Genomic DNA, 20,328 nt, shown 5'->3' with positions numbered 1-20,328 from the left:
ACCATCTAGATTTTCATTTCCTAAAACACACAGGAGCAGCGGGTGCTCCCAGGTGGAGCAGTGTTCGGAGAGTGCTCTGATGATTTAAAAGCAATTCGGAAATGTGTGCCGGGAAAGCTCACTGCAGTTTATAGTCAACAATTTTTTTTCTTTCCTTCAAAGCTACAGTAGTGGATTCAGGACCCAGAGCATGTAGTCATTTGTAACACATTTGGAACGAATGTGAGAAATGTGAAGCAACATGCAGCAAATTAATAAGAAAAAGATTATTCCATATGGGGAACTGGGCTCTGCACCTGCCAACAGGGCCCTCTCTCTGTGAAACAGCTATATTGGTCACAAATCAAATAAGCTTCCTGAATTAATCAGCTATTAACATCCAGCTGAGGAGTCCTAGGTTCACCCCTCCAGAACGACCAGGTTGTAAATACAAAGGGGTCTCCAGTCTTTGTGGCAAACCTTTTCCTGATTGTAGGAACTGCTTTATGGAAACGAGGTCTGGAGAGCAATCAACTCAACTTCCCACCCCCCATCTCTGTGGGTATGCATATGCCTGTGTGTGTGTGCACACATCCCTGCGTGTTTTAGGCATTGCAAACGGCACTTGAAGATTTTCTATTTATGGGCTGGGGTGGAGGTGTTCAAATACATTGCCCATCTATTAGGCAACATGGAAACCTGATCTCTGACAAGCCCACCTTAGCCGCAAGGAGTCCTGTCATTAACTAGGTTGACCACACCATTTCTAGTCTCTGAACCTCCAAGCCCTTGTCTGTCATAGGCATAACTGAGCTGGATGGTCTTGGAGGTAAATACCAGCTGTAAATATCTATCATTCTGTTCTTCCTACTTCATATTTGTGAAAAGAAATTAAAGAGCTTTCTGAATCACTTAGAGACTAGGGAACATTCTTGGAATTCACTGTCCATCTCTGTCTCCCTCCATCCATTGATGCCCTTACTGTTGGGCACTTGCCACAAGATTGAAATCAGGAGACCCTTGGGTCCGTATGAGAGTTGGGGAAGGGGGGACATGCCCCGAGGAAGGTTTTCACTTCACATAATTATGAAAATGTCATCCACTGTTTGACAATGAGGCAGAAAATGCCTTGGAGAAGGTGCCCAAGGCGCAAACTTTCTGCCTGGCTCTACACTTATTTACTTTCAAAGCCAGACAATGATACTTTTCCTATGTTTTCTGTCACTCCATACTATGGTGCCTGGCAAAGAGAGATCCAGTGTGTTTTGCTGAGTCAGGAAATCCTGGATCGAGCCATAGGATTTGTATTCCATAGAGTCACTGTTTATAGAACTCAGACAAAAGGGGTTTGTGTCTCAGTTCCTTTGAGTTTCAAATGTCTCCGAGGACATGCAGCTCTCAGCTTGCTTCCTCACTGCCCCTAGTACTGTGAGTATACCCTCTTTCCTGAGACAGTGGCCCTGAAGACAAGGGTGTCACATAGTGAATCATGGCCGCACCACAAGCAACAGCAGACCTCTTCAGACCCTCAGGGAAGGTCATTCTGAGTGAGGCTTTGGCCAGCGTAGGAGACAAACCTCAATGGAATAGCAGAATCCAGAATGCCTCTTTCCAGCCACCCAGCCTGGGCTTATTCCTGACCCAGAGTTCTTGTGGGACGCATCTATAAGAAACCTGTATTTCTTTCTAGTCCAGTCGACTTATGCTCCTGGCTCATGCCCATGTTCCCTTCCTGGTGACCACAGGACTCTATTTCTTCTGGAATCCGGCTTTTCACTTCTCAGAACATAGCGCAGTAGCTGAGTATAGATTCTAGAGCCTGACTGCTGGGTCTGAATCCCAGCTCCACTACTAGAGCTGTGTGTCTGTGGGCAGACAGCTTAACTTCTTTGTGCCCCAATTTGCTCACTTGTAAAGGAAAGGTGAAGATACTACCACTTACCTCATAGGATTTTGTGAAAATCGAGTGAGTTAATACACATAAAGCACTTAGAAAAATGACGGGCCCATGGAAAAGTCTCAGAAAGTGTTTACAAACTCTCCCTCTGTTGACTGTGATAAGCTGCACTTACCTAGTGCAGATACCAGAGACTCTTCAATATTCTCTGATTCTTAGAGAGAATCCCATTTCACCCATGTTTCATTAGCATCCAGGGCCATTTTGTCTTTTCTGGAAGACTCAGAGAGGCAACTCTTGTTTTAGCCACTAACAATACTCCTTGGCAGTCAAGCTGTGGCCAATACACACACTTAAGCAAATGGAGCAGGAGATAGCCCTACAATAAAAGGCCTTTTTCTAGGCTGTACAGTCCAAATGAAGTCCATTATCCTTAAGTGTCCATCCCAGCTGAATGGAAAGGACTAAAGCCAGGATGAAGTGGGTCAACTCATGTAATCTGCAAAACAGCAAGGAGCCACATAGCCACATTTCTAAAAATAGCTGTAGCACATGAGGAAGATCCTCCTTCGCCATTCAGCGGCATGTCATACTGCCCACTATACAAAAACAAGACCAGGCACAGTTCGGGCACCTTATGCAGATTCCCCCACTTAATCCGCGCAGGGCAGCAGTCCACAGACTGGGTGGCAGCATTAGTGCTCCCAGTGTAGAGATGAGGAAACGAAGGCAGAGAGTTCAGGTAGGTCAGAGGTCACAGTGCAGGTCAGCAGCAGAGCAGGGAGTAGATTCCAGGGGGCCCAAAGTTGCAAGCCACTCTATTAACCACTGCGAAATGAAACAGTATAAAGGACACTGGGAATATGGAACCAAAAGAAATGGAAAGTGGCCATGTGTCTAAGATTTGGGTTTCCATCAAAAAGGAAGAGCATTCATGGTGCTTAGAATTTTTAGCTTTCAAGAGAACACTCACGGCTTTGCCCTCTTCCAGGCTGACGTGCAGAGGCTTGTGCTGCACAGAGGCCCTTCCAAAAGCAAACACCACGCTTCTCTATGCTGATGGCAGGGTTTCTAGGGCTTTGTGCCAGCGTGCTTCCAGTACCTGGAAATGGGGCAGCTGTCACCCCTTCAACCTCATTGCAAATCAGAAGGGCTTCCTGTGAATTGCCAGGATTGAGTAGACATGCAGAGTGTCCTGGAACTACTTGCTAAACTCAGGAATGCCTAATCCTCCCTAGATGAGAAATTTACAGTTATTTTGTGTTTGGGACTGGTTGAGGTAAGATAGGGCAGTAACCCAGGTCCTGCTGGGTCTGCAGTAGCCTTGGATGCCCCCATCAACAGAGGGGAAGCACATGTATCTCTCTCCAGTTCTTCTTTGTGTAGCAGACATCACAAATAAGTCCTAGTGGAGCTTAGGTTTCAGCCTCATAATCCTTTGTAAGGTTCTGCTCTGTGCAGTCTCCACCAATTGAATAGAGCTGACCCCAAATGCACTCAGTTTGATATCCTGGTTTCCCCAGATCCCAGAGAGGGTGGGATAAACCAAGCAATAAAGTCAAGGTGCTGAGGATGGATGGGCCCATCAGGTTGAAGCAGAATTTGGATGTGAAAGAGTAAAGAATATTCTATAGACATGTACACAGAGAGTGGTATCCATAGGCTTCAGACACATGATCCATATGCAAGAAGCACAGTAAGGGACAATTATTCTAGGAATTGCTTGAGCACAAGGAAAAGAGTTTGGCACTAGGCAATAATACTACACTCCTATTTCATACCAGATGCCATTCTAGATGTTTTGCATGCTATCTAAAATACATGTCAACCATAGATATGCGTAATTTCAGAGCCCAGGAAACTGGTAATACACAAACCTAGATAGCTTGCCTGAAGGTCACGCAGTTAATAAATTATCAATAAAGTCAGATTTGAAGCCACTTCCATATAATCCAAAGTCTCTCAATCTTTTTTCTCAGCAGCATTGTTTTATTTTCTGTCATTGTTTATATGTTTATTACTAAAACTCTTACTGCTGCCTTTATGTTAATAATCTCTTGGCATTCTCAGTATAACCCTGTAGTTTTTGGCATTTCTCTTTCTTACTTCCAGCTTTATTAAGGTATAACTGACATAGAACATTTTGTAAGTTTAAGATACACAACTTGTTTTGATATACTTATATATTCCAGAATGATTACCACTATAATGCTTGTCACCACCTGCATCATGTCCCATAATTACCATTTCTTTTTTGTGGTGAGAATTTTAAAGATCTATTCTTGGCATCTTTCAAATATATAATACAGTATTGTTTACTGTAGTTGCCATGCTGTACATTAGAGTTCCCAGAAGTTATTCATCTTTAGGTGGCTGCTTGAACTCTTAGACCACCATCTCCCTCTCCCCCTACCCAAACCCCTCCCCACCCCTGGCAGCCACCATTCTAGTCTCTACTTCTATGAGTTCTGCTTTTTTAGATTCCACATATAATGTGTGATCATACAGTATTTGTCTTTCTCTATCTGCCTTACTTCACTTAGCATAATACCCTTAAGGTCATGGTGCAAATACCAAGGTCCCCAGTTAACCAGACCAGGGGCCCTAGATCAGAACTTCTAGAAAATACCTATGCCCAGGCCCCACCCCAGATGAGTTAAGTCAGAATCTCTGGGAATAGGGCCCAGTGTCTGCCTTTCATAAAGCTATCCAGTGTTCTGTTGACCAGCCAGGGTGCAAACACTGCCCTGGACTCTTCCTCCCTGTAAGCACATTTCAGAAAAACCAGATAATTCTGCTCCTAACCTGATGGCTAGGATTTTGGCTTAGGATTCTAATGCCTGGGGACTAACCAGCTTGGACACTGGAACTGGAGGAAATCAAATACAAGTAGGCAATTCATCACAGAAATAAGAAAATTCTGGACACTAAAATCAACATTCAGCACCAGAATGGGATGACCAGAAAGCTCAGTCTAGCACTGAATCCTAAACTAGGGTCCTCAAGTTTTCACATTCTCTGTGATCAGGACCAAGAGAGATGCTAACTGCTACAAGAGGACTGAGCCTGCAGACTAGGGTCAAGTGGTTCAGCGGTACAGAGGACAGAATGCGCAGGCCAGAAGGCAGGAAGCACCACCTGCCCTACCTCCAAGTAGCCTGCTTTGAGCCAGCGACAAGCTCCCACACATCACTTCACTAAAGCTTGGCTTATTCTGCTGGACTCCAAAGGACTTTGTAAGGTTCAAGCAAAGAGAAGAAAAACAAATAATCCATGTCGGTTGTTTGGAATGTTTTCTCTGTTTTCAGAAGTGACCGCTAGGTTAACATATCTTCTGCTCCTTCTCACGTTTTTCTCTCTCCCCCACCCCACCTCAAGTTGCCAACTGTCCCAACTGACACTTTGTAGGAAAACACATCTGTCTCACAGCCCCTTCCTGGAGGGCTTCTTTTAGCAGCAATGCACGACATGCCTGGGTTAGCCAGGCCACTGGGCTAATTGAAATCGGCAAATGGTCTGTGTCAGCAGGCACCAGGGTGCTACTGCCCCAGGCCAGCTGGCTAGAAGGTAAGTGGGCAAGTGCCTGGCCTCTTTCCTATGTTTTTAGAATAGTCCCAGTAATCACTAGCCTCTGGGACGAGAGGCTATTTTGGGCCTTCCTTTGTCCGATGGAAAGTTGGGGGTGGTGTCATCTGAAACTGCCAGGGAGCATCTGGTTTCACCCTTATCCAGGACATGTCCCCAGAGGAAGTGGAAGCAATGTCAAGGAGACAAAAACGCGGGTGTCAGAACTTCCCTTTGTTTTTATTTCTGTGTCATTTCTTTTCCTTGGTCCCTCCCATTTTCAGCTCACCTCTCCACTGTTCTAGTTCAGGTCTTGGTTAGATCTGGCCTGCACTCCCAGAGCAGGCTTCTGGAGGGCTCTCTACCTCCAACCTGTTACCTCTGTCCCAGACTATCCTCCCACAGCAGCAGAATGATGTCCCTGAAGGTTCAGTGAAAATAATGAATGTAAAAATGCTTCATTAAACATTACACAAATAGTAATAACCACAAACACACAAATTTACTGACTTGGCAGGAGATGGGGATGCAGTTGTTACTCACAGGTGAGGACACAGCAATGAAGTCCAGTGCTTTTGCAAAAGGATGAAATAGACAGACTGAGGGGAATGTTTTAGAGTAACAAGGACATAAATCAGTGCACACGGTATTGGAACCTTCAAATGAGTCCTGAAGAAAGCATTCAAGGTGGACTTGTCTGCTCAGCAATTGTGTAGTTGTAATAATCCTGTTCAGAGGTGCACAATGAAGACCTGCTAATGCCCATTTGTTACAACCCCCAGTTGTAACTCAGGGGTTAGAGGGAGGAATAATTTCCCAGCCTGGGGCAGAATACCTTTGAAACTGAGAGAGGTTAGGTGACTTGGTGACATCACTCAGTGAGGGCGTAGCACAACCCAGCCTATAGATTCACGTGCTTACCAAGGTATGTTGATATGGCTACACTGATGTAGATGATGGATGGAGGGAGGGATAGAGCATATGATTTCCCTCCCTTTAACTTGTTGACTGGCTCACCACTGCTCATGGACCATAAATCAGACTGGCATTCATGGCCTTCTAGTATGTTGTTTTAGAATATTTTCCTACTTTATTCACCAGACAATTCCTGACACTCCCTGCATTGAACTGCCATCCTACACCTTTCACTCCCCCTCCCTTGTACCTTTGTACATTTCCTGTTTTCCTGCTTGATTGTAAAAACACCACCAAACCATAAACCACAGTAAGATTGCCAGATAAAATACAGAATGTACAGTTAAATTTGAATTTCAGATAAGCAATAATAATTATTTAATAAGTATGTCCAAATACTGCATGGGGCATACTTAAAAATTGTTTATGCTTACTTAAATTCAAATTTAAGTCAGTGTCTTGTAATTTTATTTAATAGATCTAGAAACCCTACCCGTAAGATGTTGCCCCATGTGCATTCTCTGGTTTTACTCTGTCCATCGCAAAGTGGGATTCTGCACTTCTTTGTATTTTCCAGATGGAAGTCAGTTTTACGGAATCAATATGTATTTTACTGAAGGTTTCTTAGTAAATATGGAAGATGAGGCTGAAATCCCATAATCCCTTTTTGTCCAAAAAATTATTCTTAAAAATGGCCTTAAGTTCCTCTGTTCTTAGTCACAAAATCACCAAGTGTTCTTTTGACCTCTTCTCTACAGAGCATGTAGTCCTGCTCCCCTGCTCCCACTCTCTGCAATGCAGAAAAGCTTCCATCTTCCAAACCCAGGCACTACTAGCCTGAGGCTCTTTTGCATACAATTAGGGACTTACCAGAGCAAATTTTCAATTAAGTAAGCCTTTCCATGCAAAGGAATCATCCACTAAGAAGATTAAAAATGTTCCCACATGTTACAGAACCATCAAGGTTCATCCATGAGGCCTTAAGGATTTTCCAAGTTGAAAGAAATTTTTCACCCTTCTCAGGTGGTAGTTATTTGTTTAGGTGACTGAGCCCCTTGTTTTGCTCTACACTCTTCTAAGGCAGTGGAGTTTCCATTCACCTATGCACCCACCACAGTTCCTCCAGCCATTTGCCAGAAAGCTCTCAACAAGTGTCTATTAAATTAAATGACACAGTGTAACACCACCCTAAATGGCCACCAAAATGTTAGCACAGGAACAGATCCTAGCAGTCAGGGAAAGCTACTGGATAGTCCATTAAGTGATTCTCCATCCTTTTTGCATGTTAGACATCTGGGGAGTTGTAACTCAGAGGGTAGAGGTAAGAATACTTTCCCAGCCTGGGGTAGAATACCTTTGAAACCAAAATCAGTCAAAGGGAGAAATAAAGTGGGAGAAACCATTTATTGCTTACAAGCGGTCATCCACTTCTGCTTGCCCATGTCTCTCACAACCAGGCTGCAAAAAGGGACACCACCCCACCTCTCCAGTCCAGATTTGCCCTCGCTCCCCCTTGTAATGACCTACTGATACAGAGATTGACTACTTCTCTCCACTCCTTGGAAACACTTATTGATATGGAGATGCACTAAGGCCAGGCAAAGGATTTTGGAAATGTTGCAATTTTACCCACAGGAATGTTAACAAAAATTGTGATGTCTAGACACCATCTCAGATCAAGTGAATCAGAATCTTTGGGGATGGAGCTGAGGTATCAGTGTTGTTTTCAAAGCTCCCAGATGATTTTACTGGGCAGGCAAGGTTGAAAACTGGATGGTTGCTAGAGATTTGGACCTACACTCTTCTCTGGGTCTAATTCCTGCCAGAGGAGAGAGAGGGAGTGTTATGAATGTCTTTTTGTTTTTTTCTTCTGTATGTGTTTCATGGTTCACAGTGCTTGCGCACATGCATGGACACATGCATATGTGCCACACCGATAACACAGTCCAGCCATCAGCCCCTCACCGTGTGCTCACTCTGTGAGTGTGAAGAACAAGGTGGCTACAGAAGTGCTCTGCAAATATCTGCTCTTGGTTTTGGCTAAGCCACATGTTACTTCACCAGATCCCAACTCCAGCTTCACTCTTTCAGTTTCTGGTTTCACCAAGACTCCAATAACTATAATACATTTTGGTAGAAAAGGATGGAAAACTTGCTAAAGCAGAATTAGCCAGCTTTCCAAACCTCCACCCCTCCCCACACCAACCTGATCTGACCATCCAGAGGAAAACCAAGGTAATGGCTTCCTCATTTGGACGCATTCCACTTGAAGCTCTTCCAGGCATTGTGAAGCAGAATTCCTTTCAGTGTGTGTGACTGTAAAGAGATGGATTCTTGAAATGGAGACTTTGAAAAATAAGGATGAGCATACAGAGAGAAAATGTGGGCCTGAGAGTCAGCAGATTGGAATCCCTGACCTTGCTCTGCCTCTCTCCAGCTATGTTATCTGGACAGGTCCCCTTGACTTTGTTCAGCCTTAGCCATCTCCTCTGCAAAAGAAGACACTGTATTCAACTGTCTTAATGTTCCCCTCAGCTCTAAATAACCCATGGATTTTAAGCCTTGAAACAGCCTATGAGAAGTCTTATGAGACTCTGTGAACCACTTCTGAGAAACTACGTTCTTCCCTCAAGTCCTGTTTACACACATGCTTAGATGATGCACTGACATGAGCATTGGATGGGAGACAGACGACAAAGTGAGATCCCAGTTCCACCTTGAACTGGCTCCATGTTCTTGAGAAGGTCACCCTCTCTGGATCTGAGTCTTTTCAACTGTATTCTGATGATAAACTACATCCTCTCTACTGTCCCTTTTAACTCTGCCATTCTAAGGATGTTGGGTGCCCTAGTGGCTGAGAGTGCATGTTACACTGAATGGGAAATTTGAACATTCAAAACATGAAGGAGAGATCAAAAGTAAAGATCAAGAAGACACCAGTTGTCCAAGAAAAGAAATGAACTAAGTTCAAATGCAAGTAGAAGGAAAGAGAGGAGAGAGGCAAAGAATTCACAAATTAAATTCTAATTATATTTTATTGACTCAGGAAAAAATACCTACAATTGCATTTTAATTTAGACACGTGTTAGGCAGAAAGACAGACATGAGCAGGGTAGAGAGGCAATAAAGTCTAAAGCCCACTAAAAGGGACTCAAAGAGTTAACCAGATAGAGAGCCAGAAAGGACTCCCACAGTTAATTAATTAGTCGAAGTTTCAAAGGCCAGGAATGACTTAGAATGTCTGGATATTCCCCAGAATGAAAACAATTCCCCAGATAAAGAAAAACATCAGAGTGCAGCCCATGTCTTCATTGTACCAATTAGATCAGGCCCCCAAGGCCAAAGATTGTCAGTCAAGGACGGCTCTGCCTTACCCCATGAAGCATAGCAGGGAAATGGGGCAAGGGTCATGCCATTGTAAAGTCTACTTAACCTGCAAAAAGGCCCAGCTTACTCTTTAACTTAATCAATATGCTGTTCTTCCTCTTCTTCCAGCCCCTTAATCAATAAAGTAACTTTGTAACCAGGACAGGAGATAGACCTCCAAAGCCTAAATGAAACTATGTGGATAAAGAATGTCCAGATCCAGACCAACACAGTCATCTAAATAACCCTATTCTTAAAACAAAACTTCAAAGGAATTATGAATTACCTGTATACATATTACCTTATGCTGACCCCTTCCCAAAAAGCCCTATAAAACCCCAAACCCTAAACCCTTAAGTGTGCCTCCTTTCTGAGGTTGCCCACACTCCCCTTTCTTCAGGGGTGTACTATTTGCCTTAAAAAAAGACTTCTTTTTGCTCAATTTACTACATTTTGTCTCTGTGCTCTTCCCAGTGGTAAGCATCTTTGTTACTTTGCTATTTCATTATATTTTTTAGACCTAAGCACAAGCCTTCACTCTGTCTCTGCTCTACTTCAGATAAGTAGGGAGGGAGGGGCTACTGAGAGCTCTGATTTGGGATTGCAAGTTCCCTTGCTTGGTGACCCAGACAGGGCTGCAGCTGTACAATCATGCTCTTTAGTAGCCTGTCTGAAAATCTCCTTTCTTTTCCTCTTGGAAGTTCTCAGAACATAATCTCACTCCATCCAGTGCTCTGTGACTCCCCCAAAGCCTGGGGTGATAGGGACTTAATTCCCATGCCATGCAGATTCAGGTAGACTTTGAGTGCCAAGTGACCCTGGCTTTCAGGAGTTGGCAAGGGATCTGCCCCATGCCGAACAGGAGTTCAATGAGCTTCCCTTTCCTCCTTCTGTTCTTTCTTGCTCTCTGCTGCTTGCAAGGCAGCTGCCATTTCCTGCTATTCTTGCTTTAATGAATTCCTTCCTTACCTTTCACTCTGACTTCCCTGCATCTCCAAACTGAATTCCTTCCCAACATATGGAGATTATATCACATTTCAGAAAGAAAGCTCCTCAAATGAACAACTATGTTGTTTGCAAAATCAGCTCTCTTAGTGGCTAAAAGAAAAATTCTTTTTTTTTCAATAACTGATGTGACTTTTTGAGAAGAGAGCTAACTAGATAAATAAGCCCATATTTTGTCAGTTCTTCCTGATAATCACCGTGTCTCAAAGTCTTAGGTCTTATTTTTTTATTTTGGTTCTTTTGCCATTGGGGCTTCACCTGAGTTCTCAGGACTCAACCCTCCCTGCCTTCCTGAACATACCCCAGGATACACTTTTATTGAAACATCCACTTGCCAATTCTCCACCTATGCTTTGCCATTTCCACCCCTGGCCCTTTGCTTATCTTTCCTCAGTCCTGCTTCTGCATATGTTAAGTCCTTCAAGACCTATTTCAAATGCCACTTCCTCCTGGAAGCTTCTCCTTATTTCCCAAGCTAGAAACCATCTGCCTCAGGCCGTATCCCGAAACCTCCACCTCACTTTACTCCTATCTTTCTGGTGGCACTCAGTGTTTTCAGTACTGTAATAATGCTTGTAGAATACAACTTCCCTGAGAGCAGGATTTGTTTCTGAGGGTAACACAGAGGGTAAGAGGCTGGACCTGCCTGTTAGAAAGACCTGGGTTTGAAACCAGGCTCTGACACTGGTTTCTGGGTGATCTGGAAGGGGTTAACTGACCTCTCAGCTTCAGTTTACTTCTCTAAGAAAGGTAAATAGTACCTACTTCATAAGTTGCCAGGAGACTCAATGAGATGATATATGAAAGAACACTTAATATAACACCTACCTCAAGTCAGACACTGTAAGGAGCTGATAATGTACTACACTCAGGAACCTCCCAGCAACTGCTATTAAGCCCCACTTTACAGATGAGGAATCCGAGGCACAAACTGCTTAAGGATCTCAAAGTCACATAGCCAGTAAATACCTAGGCTGGCTCCATGGTCCATGCTCTTAGCCACTGTGCTATATTGCCTCTGTTCTATATGTGTTATCTGCTTTTGTCTGTGACTAAAATTGATTTCTTTATACAATTTAGCACACTGTTGGACTAAGGTAGATGCTCAAGAAATAATTATTTGAAGGGAGTAACTGGATATTTAATTTGAAGAAATTAGCTACTTAAATGGTGAGTTTGTAGCGAACCAACAAGCAAGTGGTGTGCCCGCAGGCCTTTTCTGGTTTCCATCCACTGCCCCATTTCTGCCATCTCCATCAGTTAGCTTACAGTGCATGGCATTGGCCCTTGGCAGAAAAGATTTCAACAATTGTTCTTTTTCCAAGTAAATATCAACAATACTGAAGACATCAAAATATTTCTGAGGAAGAGTAATGACATAAAAAGATTACTATCGTGCTGTGTGACCTTAGGCAAATCATGTCATGTCTCTTAGACTTAGTCTTCTCATTTGTAAAGCAATGGGCTGAACAAAATGATCTTCAAGATCTAGCATTTCGTGATTCCATGTTGTTATATGTTGCTTTCTTTTGATAGCTCAGTATAAGCCTTAAGGCACACAGGATATAGAAATGTAGAATGTATTTGCTAAAACAAAGCAGAAAATAGGAAGAAAAGCATTTTTTCTTATAAAGTAATTATTTCCATCACTAACTATAAATTTGCGTGGTGTTAGTAGTAATAGTGCCTCCTGTAAATTTACTAATACCTTTGCATTTATACAAGGCTATTTGAGATTTTCAAATGCTTTCACCTTTATCAATAAAAGGTCCCCAGATGATTGAAAAACACTACAACAAAAACATGAAAGACAGAAGCATAGAAAGTCTGAATTCCATCTGTATATCTAGCATTTCTTAGGTATCTATCATTTCTAAGCTCTGTAAAGAAACTTGAAAGACACACCCTAAACTCAAGACTCATGCCACCTAAAAGTAAGACATGCAAACATATGCAGCTACAAATTAAAAGTATGAAAGTACTGTGCAAACAAGGGCCTGCCTAAACAGCCTGGGAACCAGGCAATAGGCCAAAAGTTCATTCTAGGATTTTTCTGCCTTAATAATAATAATCCCTTCCAAGTGTGTGCTGCCTTAAGAGTTTCCAGAACATTTCACATGCATTTCTTCATTTAACCTTTAGAACACATGCCACCACCACCTACACCTCCACATCTTTACAGTACTCTACTATCCTTTTTGTACAGATGGGGCAACTATGAAAAGACGTACCATAGGTCAAGAAATTAGTGTACTGCTGAAACAGATTAAAATCTAGATCTTCTGCCTCCAAGTCCTGCTCTCTTGTCACTTTTTAAACTATTCACCTGAGGTTTCATGGTGATCAGGCAGTGGCTGGAGAGCTCTGGAGGTTTTGGTTAGTCAGAAAGATTAAGAACAGGTGTGTGTGGATAAGGCAGAAAAGCCCAGATACATGTTGGAAAAGAATGATGGTCTTTAGTTGCCTAGATTAAACATTCTGAATTGAAAAGATATTTTTATCTCCATTTGCAGATGAGGAAACCAGGATTCAGAGCAATTAGCCCTGAATCACATAGCTAGTAGCAACCTCAAGATTTGAAACCAGGTATGCCTTACTCTAAATAAAGTGATCAGAAATGAGTTTTGGTTTGAGCTCTGCTTTCCCTGGGGATCTTAGGCCAGTCAGCTCCCTAAGCCTGGCATCCTTACTGTGAAATGAAGCTAATAATAACCACTGATAAGATCTTATTGTATATATTAGGTGAGATGATTTCTGTGACACACTCAGGACAACATCTGGCACATAGAAAATGTTTGGTAACTATTAGTTACCAAGATTATTTGCTAGACCTCACTGCATCTCTTGAGTACCATCCTTCACCTCACCAACACCTTCCCAGAAAGGTACAAGCGAATGTAATGAACATGTTTGAAGCTGTCTGGCTCATGTTGACCTTCTCTGAGGACTGCCTTTGCCCTATAGAGGCAGACATAATGGACTGTGTGGAGTTGATTGGATCAGAGGTGAACGCTGATCTAAGTGAAAAAAATCCATTCTCCCCTCTGGGTACTTGAAATTGGAACTGGAAAAGACATGACAAGTTTTGCATATTTCTGGAACTATTATGTGTCAACCTGAGAATTATGGGATGGCCATATGCCACCCTGTGAACTGAAAAGGCAAAGATAGACAGTCTGAGAAAGACAGGATGAAACCAGACTACAGAGGAAGGCAGTAAAGAGTTTACTGCTACAGTCCTTTCTGAAGAACCAGCTATCACCCTGTCCTTGGGTTCTACTTTCATGTTGACACTTATGTTGGCTCAGGGACCCCCTACCCATTGCTGCAGTAGCCCTGTTACTCAGCCCATACCATGCAGAAGTCCAAACCCCAAATCTCCTTTGAGTCATGAGGCTTGCTTCTTTAGGAAAGAGGACACTGACGCTGCATACCCAAGCACCCAGAGGAACACTTAAGCCAACCTGTGTCCTGATTGGAGCTGTGTAATAAACCTATTTCAGATGATTGGGTCTCTAAAGACACAAGATAAAAAATATTTCCACCTAAGATTTCAGGGGTCCCAACTGGACCCTGAGTGGCATCCATCACTGAGATCTAGTATGGCTCATGTAAGCAAGATAGTAAGGGTTTGCACAGAAAACTCAGTCTAAGAGAAGAAGGAAATTGGAAGACAGTAGAGGTGCAGTAATGAAGTCTCAGTCACCAAAGGAGAGGGACAAACCAACCCTAGCTGCGGATCATACCTCCTGGTCCCGTTTGCCATGATATCTCTTCCATCAGCAAAGTAAGCGTCCTGTGGAGGCAGGGGTGCTGCAATAAAACCCAGCCAAGCTAAGGCTCTAGAAAACATGGAGGCTACCAACAGTTTGGTAGCCACACCAAACACAACACACAGGAGAGAAGCATTTGTTCTACCCATGACTGCATGGAAGCCTGTATGGCCGTGACACCTCCTGGCAGTGTCTCCCAGCAAAAGTGGCTCACCAGGGACTTTGCCAGAACAAGGCAGTTGCCATGTTGAAACCCACAGGACAAATGTTGGAGACACAGCTCCTGCGGGCTCTTGGAAGTACTTGAAAGAGGGAAGATTTTAAAAATAATACTGAAAGTGCTTGTAGCAGCAACTGAGGGTGGTGGGGAGGTGGGAGCAGTGAAGCACAGGTTGGAAATGGCAATAACTCCTGGGACATAAATCTGCACTCCAGCAACCACAAAGATTGGGAACAGATGACCTGAAAAAAATTTAATGAGGCGGAAAATTCAGGTCAGTGATGTAAAGTGCAGATGGCTGCTGAGTTGTGGGACTGAAAATCGTCCAACCTCTTAACCTGAACCTCTCAACCTTAACATAAATGGTTAGGTCAGTGATACACAAAGCAGTTTCTCCTCTACTTGGAATGCACTTCCTGCATTCTCATTAGGGATGCAGAGAGAATGCCTGCTTGGGGAGGAGAAAAGCAAGACTCCACTTGGATTTTCTTGATATCAAGTATGGTGACTGGTATAATATTAACTCTGAAGGTCTAACAGGGCCTCAGGTGCCCTGGAGATTCAGGAATGTGGGGTATCCTATTCACAAGGAGGAAGAGGACGCTGGGTGAGGCTATTGTGATGGAAAGATGGGGGGATTTTGTGGTTGCACGCTGGGAGCCTGGAGCCCCAACTTCAGTGGTTCTACCACTTACCAAATGTGTGATGTTGAACATGTTAATAAACCTCTCTGGACTCCAGTTTCTCTTTCTGTCAAACTGGGATAACAACGTATAAAGACCATGGTTATAAAGTATCTTTTACTTTTTCTGTTAAGAACTAGGACTCTCTTTCAATGCAATTTTATTGTCCTTCCTATTCCCTCTTTCAAAACTCAAATGCCCAGAGGACCAGACAGAGAGCCTAAGGGAGTGGAGGAGGACCCAGTAACATCTTACATGGTTTGAACTGGTTTCCGAGGCAAGATTCAGGCTAGGATCCCATGGTTACCTCTTCTCTCAAAGCAAGCCAGCAACCATGAACTGGGTGCAACCTGCTGTGGATTTGCTTTATAATGTGTTTATTAAAAAATTGAATTGGTTGCAACTGAGGGAGAAGGGAAGGTAGTGCCTGAGGCTCTGTGAAGGGACTCTGGGTTACCCACGTTGGACCAAGGGTTCCCATGTCCCACCTGCAGCTCCCGGAGGTCCCAGGGAATGACACCTCCATGACTCCCATGTTCCTACACCAGGACTCAGGCACTGTGAGGCTGAAGCCCACCATGCACGAGATTTCACAGTCTAGGAAGTGTTCTAATACCCTAGTTCTCTTCTGAGTAGCTCCACTGCTCCTGGGAGAATGCAGCAGTAGAGATTATCCTTTATGCAAAGCTGAGGGATTGTTTTTACAAAGCCTGACAGGGAATTGATTGATTTTGACATTATCTCTCAGGCTGCTGAAGCTCTAATGGGAAACACATCATCTCAGGAATCAGGTAGAGGAGGCACTGTCACTGAAAGAGACACTACCAACAAATGCAGAGGGAGGCCCCCTGAGACACATGGGCAGCAGAGGAGGTCATCACGTTTCAATAATGCCGTGGCCTCGGTAGATTGAGAAGCGACAAATTCACAAAGAACATGACAATAGTTAGATCCTAGTCCAACAGGGAGGGAACACGCTCCCAAGGACTTTATCTTCAATAATCAGACAATTTAAAAATCATCTATGGCTAGCATTGCAGGCAGAGTGAAAAGAGAATTCACATGCGTTAAACACATACTGTGTTCCATGCATGATGCAGATATATATATATATATATATATATATGCTCCAGCTATAGGACATGGTACAAGTTGTTTGACCCATGTAGACTTAACTTGCATCTGTACAATAAGAATGATGGTGTACCTGTCTTGTAGGTTTATTACAAGAAACAACACAAAGTTCAAAAACCATGAAAGTCCCTGGTACTGGGCCTGGTACATATTTCATATTCAACTGATCATCACTGTCATTATCTTCTTATCTCACTGATTCCTCACAACAGCCCAGGACTATTGTCTGCATTTCATGATGAAAACTCAAGTACACAGAGCATGCTTGTCCAAACTGCTTGCCCTAAGTCTTCCAGGTATTAAGTCAAGGAACCGGGACTCCAATTCACGTTTGCTTTGATTTTTTCCCCCACAAAGTTCTTTTTCTGGTTAGTGACATTAGCAAGCCAATTTTCTAAGTTTTTCTAACCAGGGTTATTTTTCTCTTCCACCAAAATTGAATGAGGCAATGTTTAATACCTGACTAACCCCTCCCAAGGCCCTCAGTTCACTCTTGATGCCTTTTCCTCGCCCAGCCCAGTTTCACAATCTGATGCCCAGGACCAGGGCCTCTATGGTCAGTGCCCCTCTGACCAGGATCTTGGTTTGGGGGTATCCATCCCAGGCCACATAACTCACACACTGTGCAGCTGCCATCGGACGCAGACGACTACCTGGCTGGTCTACACCTCCACACTGGGCTCTGAACCTCCCACTTTCTTGCTGCTCTTCACCACCTGTTCTCCATTTTGTTTTCTCCTTGATCCTGGCATCTGATTGGGCTTCTCCATCCTGACCCTCAGACCTTTGTTCTGCATAACTTCAACATAGCTCTTCTGTCCCTTTCCACTCTTAGGATCCCACCAATTTGAGACCGGTACTCAGCAAAACTTGGCAGAATTCGCTTCTGGAAAAATATCAGGGAAATGAGATCCACAGCATGGTGAGACACTCCAGAGAACTGCTTTCTTCTCCAAGAAAAACTGAGAACTGCTTTCAAGTCATCTTTCACTTTAGGATCTAAAGCATGTATTGTCAATTTTAATAGCAGAGCCCACCATTTATTTAATATTAGCTTACTTAGTGAAGAAAAAAAAAGAAAAAGCAGATAGGGGTTATAAAATATTTCAATGTTAAGAGGAACTGAAACTGATTTCAGGACCATTAAAAAGCTTGTTGCATGTGTTTGTGTGTGCATGTGTATATGTGTGTATTTAAAGGGGTAGTCGTGGGAGTGTGTGTGTTAGAATAAAAGAAGCATATTACTACAGTTTGATGAAATTTACATCTTACCCAGAGTGAATTTCAAAGCAAAAGGGTTTATCTGTGAATCAGTAAAATCAGAGACTCTGTGTGCTACCTGTTTACTGAAAGGCAGGCCAAGTAAGCAGTGCACTAGTTGTAGGGGATGCGGACCTAAGAAAGCTAGAGTGGTGCCTGCCTGGATCTTACTGTATGTAGGAAAAGACAAACTTGTATGTTGCTGTAATGCATGAAGATGGGGTCTGAGTCCTTAACCCTGCCAGAGGTCTCTGGGCTGGTTTCTTTTAAGGACCTCTCACATGAAGTAGAGATTTAAGGATAACAAAAATAATAGCTGATATTTATTGCAGAAGTATTATGTGGTAAGTAATGCTCTAAGTGTTTTCCATCTATTAGTATTTAATCTGATCAACTGTTTCATGAGATAAGGATTATCATGATGCTATTGTAAAAAAACTAAGACACTAAAACACAGAAAGCTAAAGAAACTTGCCCAAAGTCACACAGGTGTCAGGAAACTGAGGATTACAAGTTCATCAGAAAGAGAAAGGTAGAAGGACTCTGTAAAGGTACAGGCAAATTAAACAGTATGGGATGTAAAGGGGAACTGTGGGAGTTGTTTGATGCTGTGTCCACATCCTGCAGGTGCAGTCGAGAGAACTCTTCTTGCAGGGCAGGCTGGGTGTGCTGGTAATTAGCACGCTAAGGTGTGCTGATGGGAGTTGGTGTATGAACAGCCCTGCGCCCTTGCTCTACAACAGGTAAGATATCTCTGGGGTATATGTTTTATGGTTTCTCAGCATTTCCTTTCAAAATTAATCTCCAGACATCCATGGTGACAGTTTGATAACACACCCCGTATCCACATATCAGCCACTGCATCACTGCATTACTTCCCTACACCCTTCTTCGGTATATGCCTTATGTATCTTCCCTATACCCTGTACCTCCCCAATAAAAGCTCCTTAACCTTGAATCCTTTCCTTCTTGGGAAAGATAAGGAAATACAAATTTAACATTGCTAAAATATAAAGTAGGAGCCTGAAGAGGCATAGCAGAGTCAATACAACCAAAATTCCTTCTTATCTCCATACATGGCTGCTGGTTACTACCCTAGGACAGTGCGTGCTCATGAACTCAGAGAACATATGATGTGTGTGCTATCATTGCAGAAAGTCCCTGGGAGAGCATCTGTTTGTCCCATCTGCATTTTTCACCTGAGACCCAGGTGGGAAGTGACCTGCTGATGCACTTAGCAGGTCAGTTGCAAAGTTCAGGTTCTTGTTGCTGGAACACTAACAGTGACAGTCCTATTCACTGAGGCAAACTAAAGAGCTGTTTGGAATCCTTTTTGTAGCAACTGCGCAACCTTTATGAAACATAAATATTACGATCTTGAGAAATTCATTTGGGGGCTCTTTCTCAAAAACCAGATTGTGGTAACCAACTCACTAGGGCTAGCCAGAGCACATAGTGCAGGAAGCAGCAAATTATGCTGCTGCTTGCAAATAAACCTGCGTGTTTAAGATTCATGAACCACCAGTTCACATCTAGGAAACAATGATAGAAAAATAAGAACACAAAGACATTTATATATGTACACAATATACCATTGTTTGTAAGAACAAAACAGTAGAAACAGCATGAGTATCCATCACTGGAGCAAAACCCAATGTCATTGAATAAAAGTTTAATCTAGAAAGATACCCATGCTATACGAAATGAAAAAAAAGTAAGTTGCAACCACATATGTAAAGTCTGATCCCCTTTTTGTTTAAAAAAGAAAAGCTTGTGTATAAATACATATTTTGCTTTGTAAGCACAAGAAAATTCTGGAAAGATACTCACCAAACTGTCACCAGTATGTGGTGGTTTAATTTGGGGAATATTAACTTGCGTTTCTCCTCCCTGTGTTTCTTCCTTTCTTCCTCTAAACAGATGGTCAGGCCTTTCTGTGGCCTCTTGCCAAAAGGGAGTTTTTTGTCACAGGGCCAGAAGCCAAAGTTGTCTGCAAGACACTTCTGATCCTGGTCCCGAATTTTGTAAAACCAAACCCATTGATGAGATTAAACTTGGTACCCTGAAAGAGGAGGAAAAAAAAGGGAAGGCCTTTGAAATGGAAATAGAATAGAAATCGGTAAGTCCTGGAGCACTCCCAGGAGCAGGAACCTCAGATGGGCTGGCCTAGGGAAGCTGGGAATTCTAAGGCCTCACCATGGATTGTCCCAGCTTTAAGAGAGGCAGCAGAGCAGGCAGGACTGGAAGAGATCATGTGGTCTAAGATCACAGACACCTCAACAGAAAAAATTATAGACTCAATTCAATGGCTGAAGAGAGCTCCCCAGGACTTGGTGCTACATAAAACCTCAGGGCTCTTGCCCAACCCTGAGAGTGACAACAGTGGCTGAGACTGAATTTCTAATAATCTGATAGGATGAAGTGAATGGTTGTAGGCTCAAAATTGTATTTAATTGATGTAAAATAAAGTGCTGTTTCTTGCACATCTGAGTTTGTAAAGTAAGGCCTTCACCCCTGGTTAATAGAAAGAAC

At 43.1% G+C, this 20,328-nt stretch overlaps 1 long non-coding RNA gene across 1 annotated transcript in view; it reads right to left on the bottom strand.

The window, feature by feature from the left end:
* LOC140844416 (uncharacterized) overlaps nt 1–20,328 on the bottom strand; it is a 54,385-nt gene that overhangs the window by 14,968 nt on the left and 19,089 nt on the right. Inside the window, exon 2 of the long non-coding RNA XR_012122663.1 lies at nt 19,627–19,858. This is a non-coding gene — a long non-coding RNA (uncharacterized lncRNA). The remainder of the gene's footprint in view (nt 1–19,626; nt 19,859–20,328) is intronic.

This window comes from Manis javanica, chromosome 11, assembly GCF_040802235.1.
Source record: "Manis javanica isolate MJ-LG chromosome 11, MJ_LKY, whole genome shotgun sequence".
Classification (NCBI taxonomy): Eukaryota; Metazoa; Chordata; class Mammalia; order Pholidota; family Manidae; genus Manis; species Manis javanica.
This window is presented reverse-complemented; position numbering and strand designations above follow the sequence as displayed.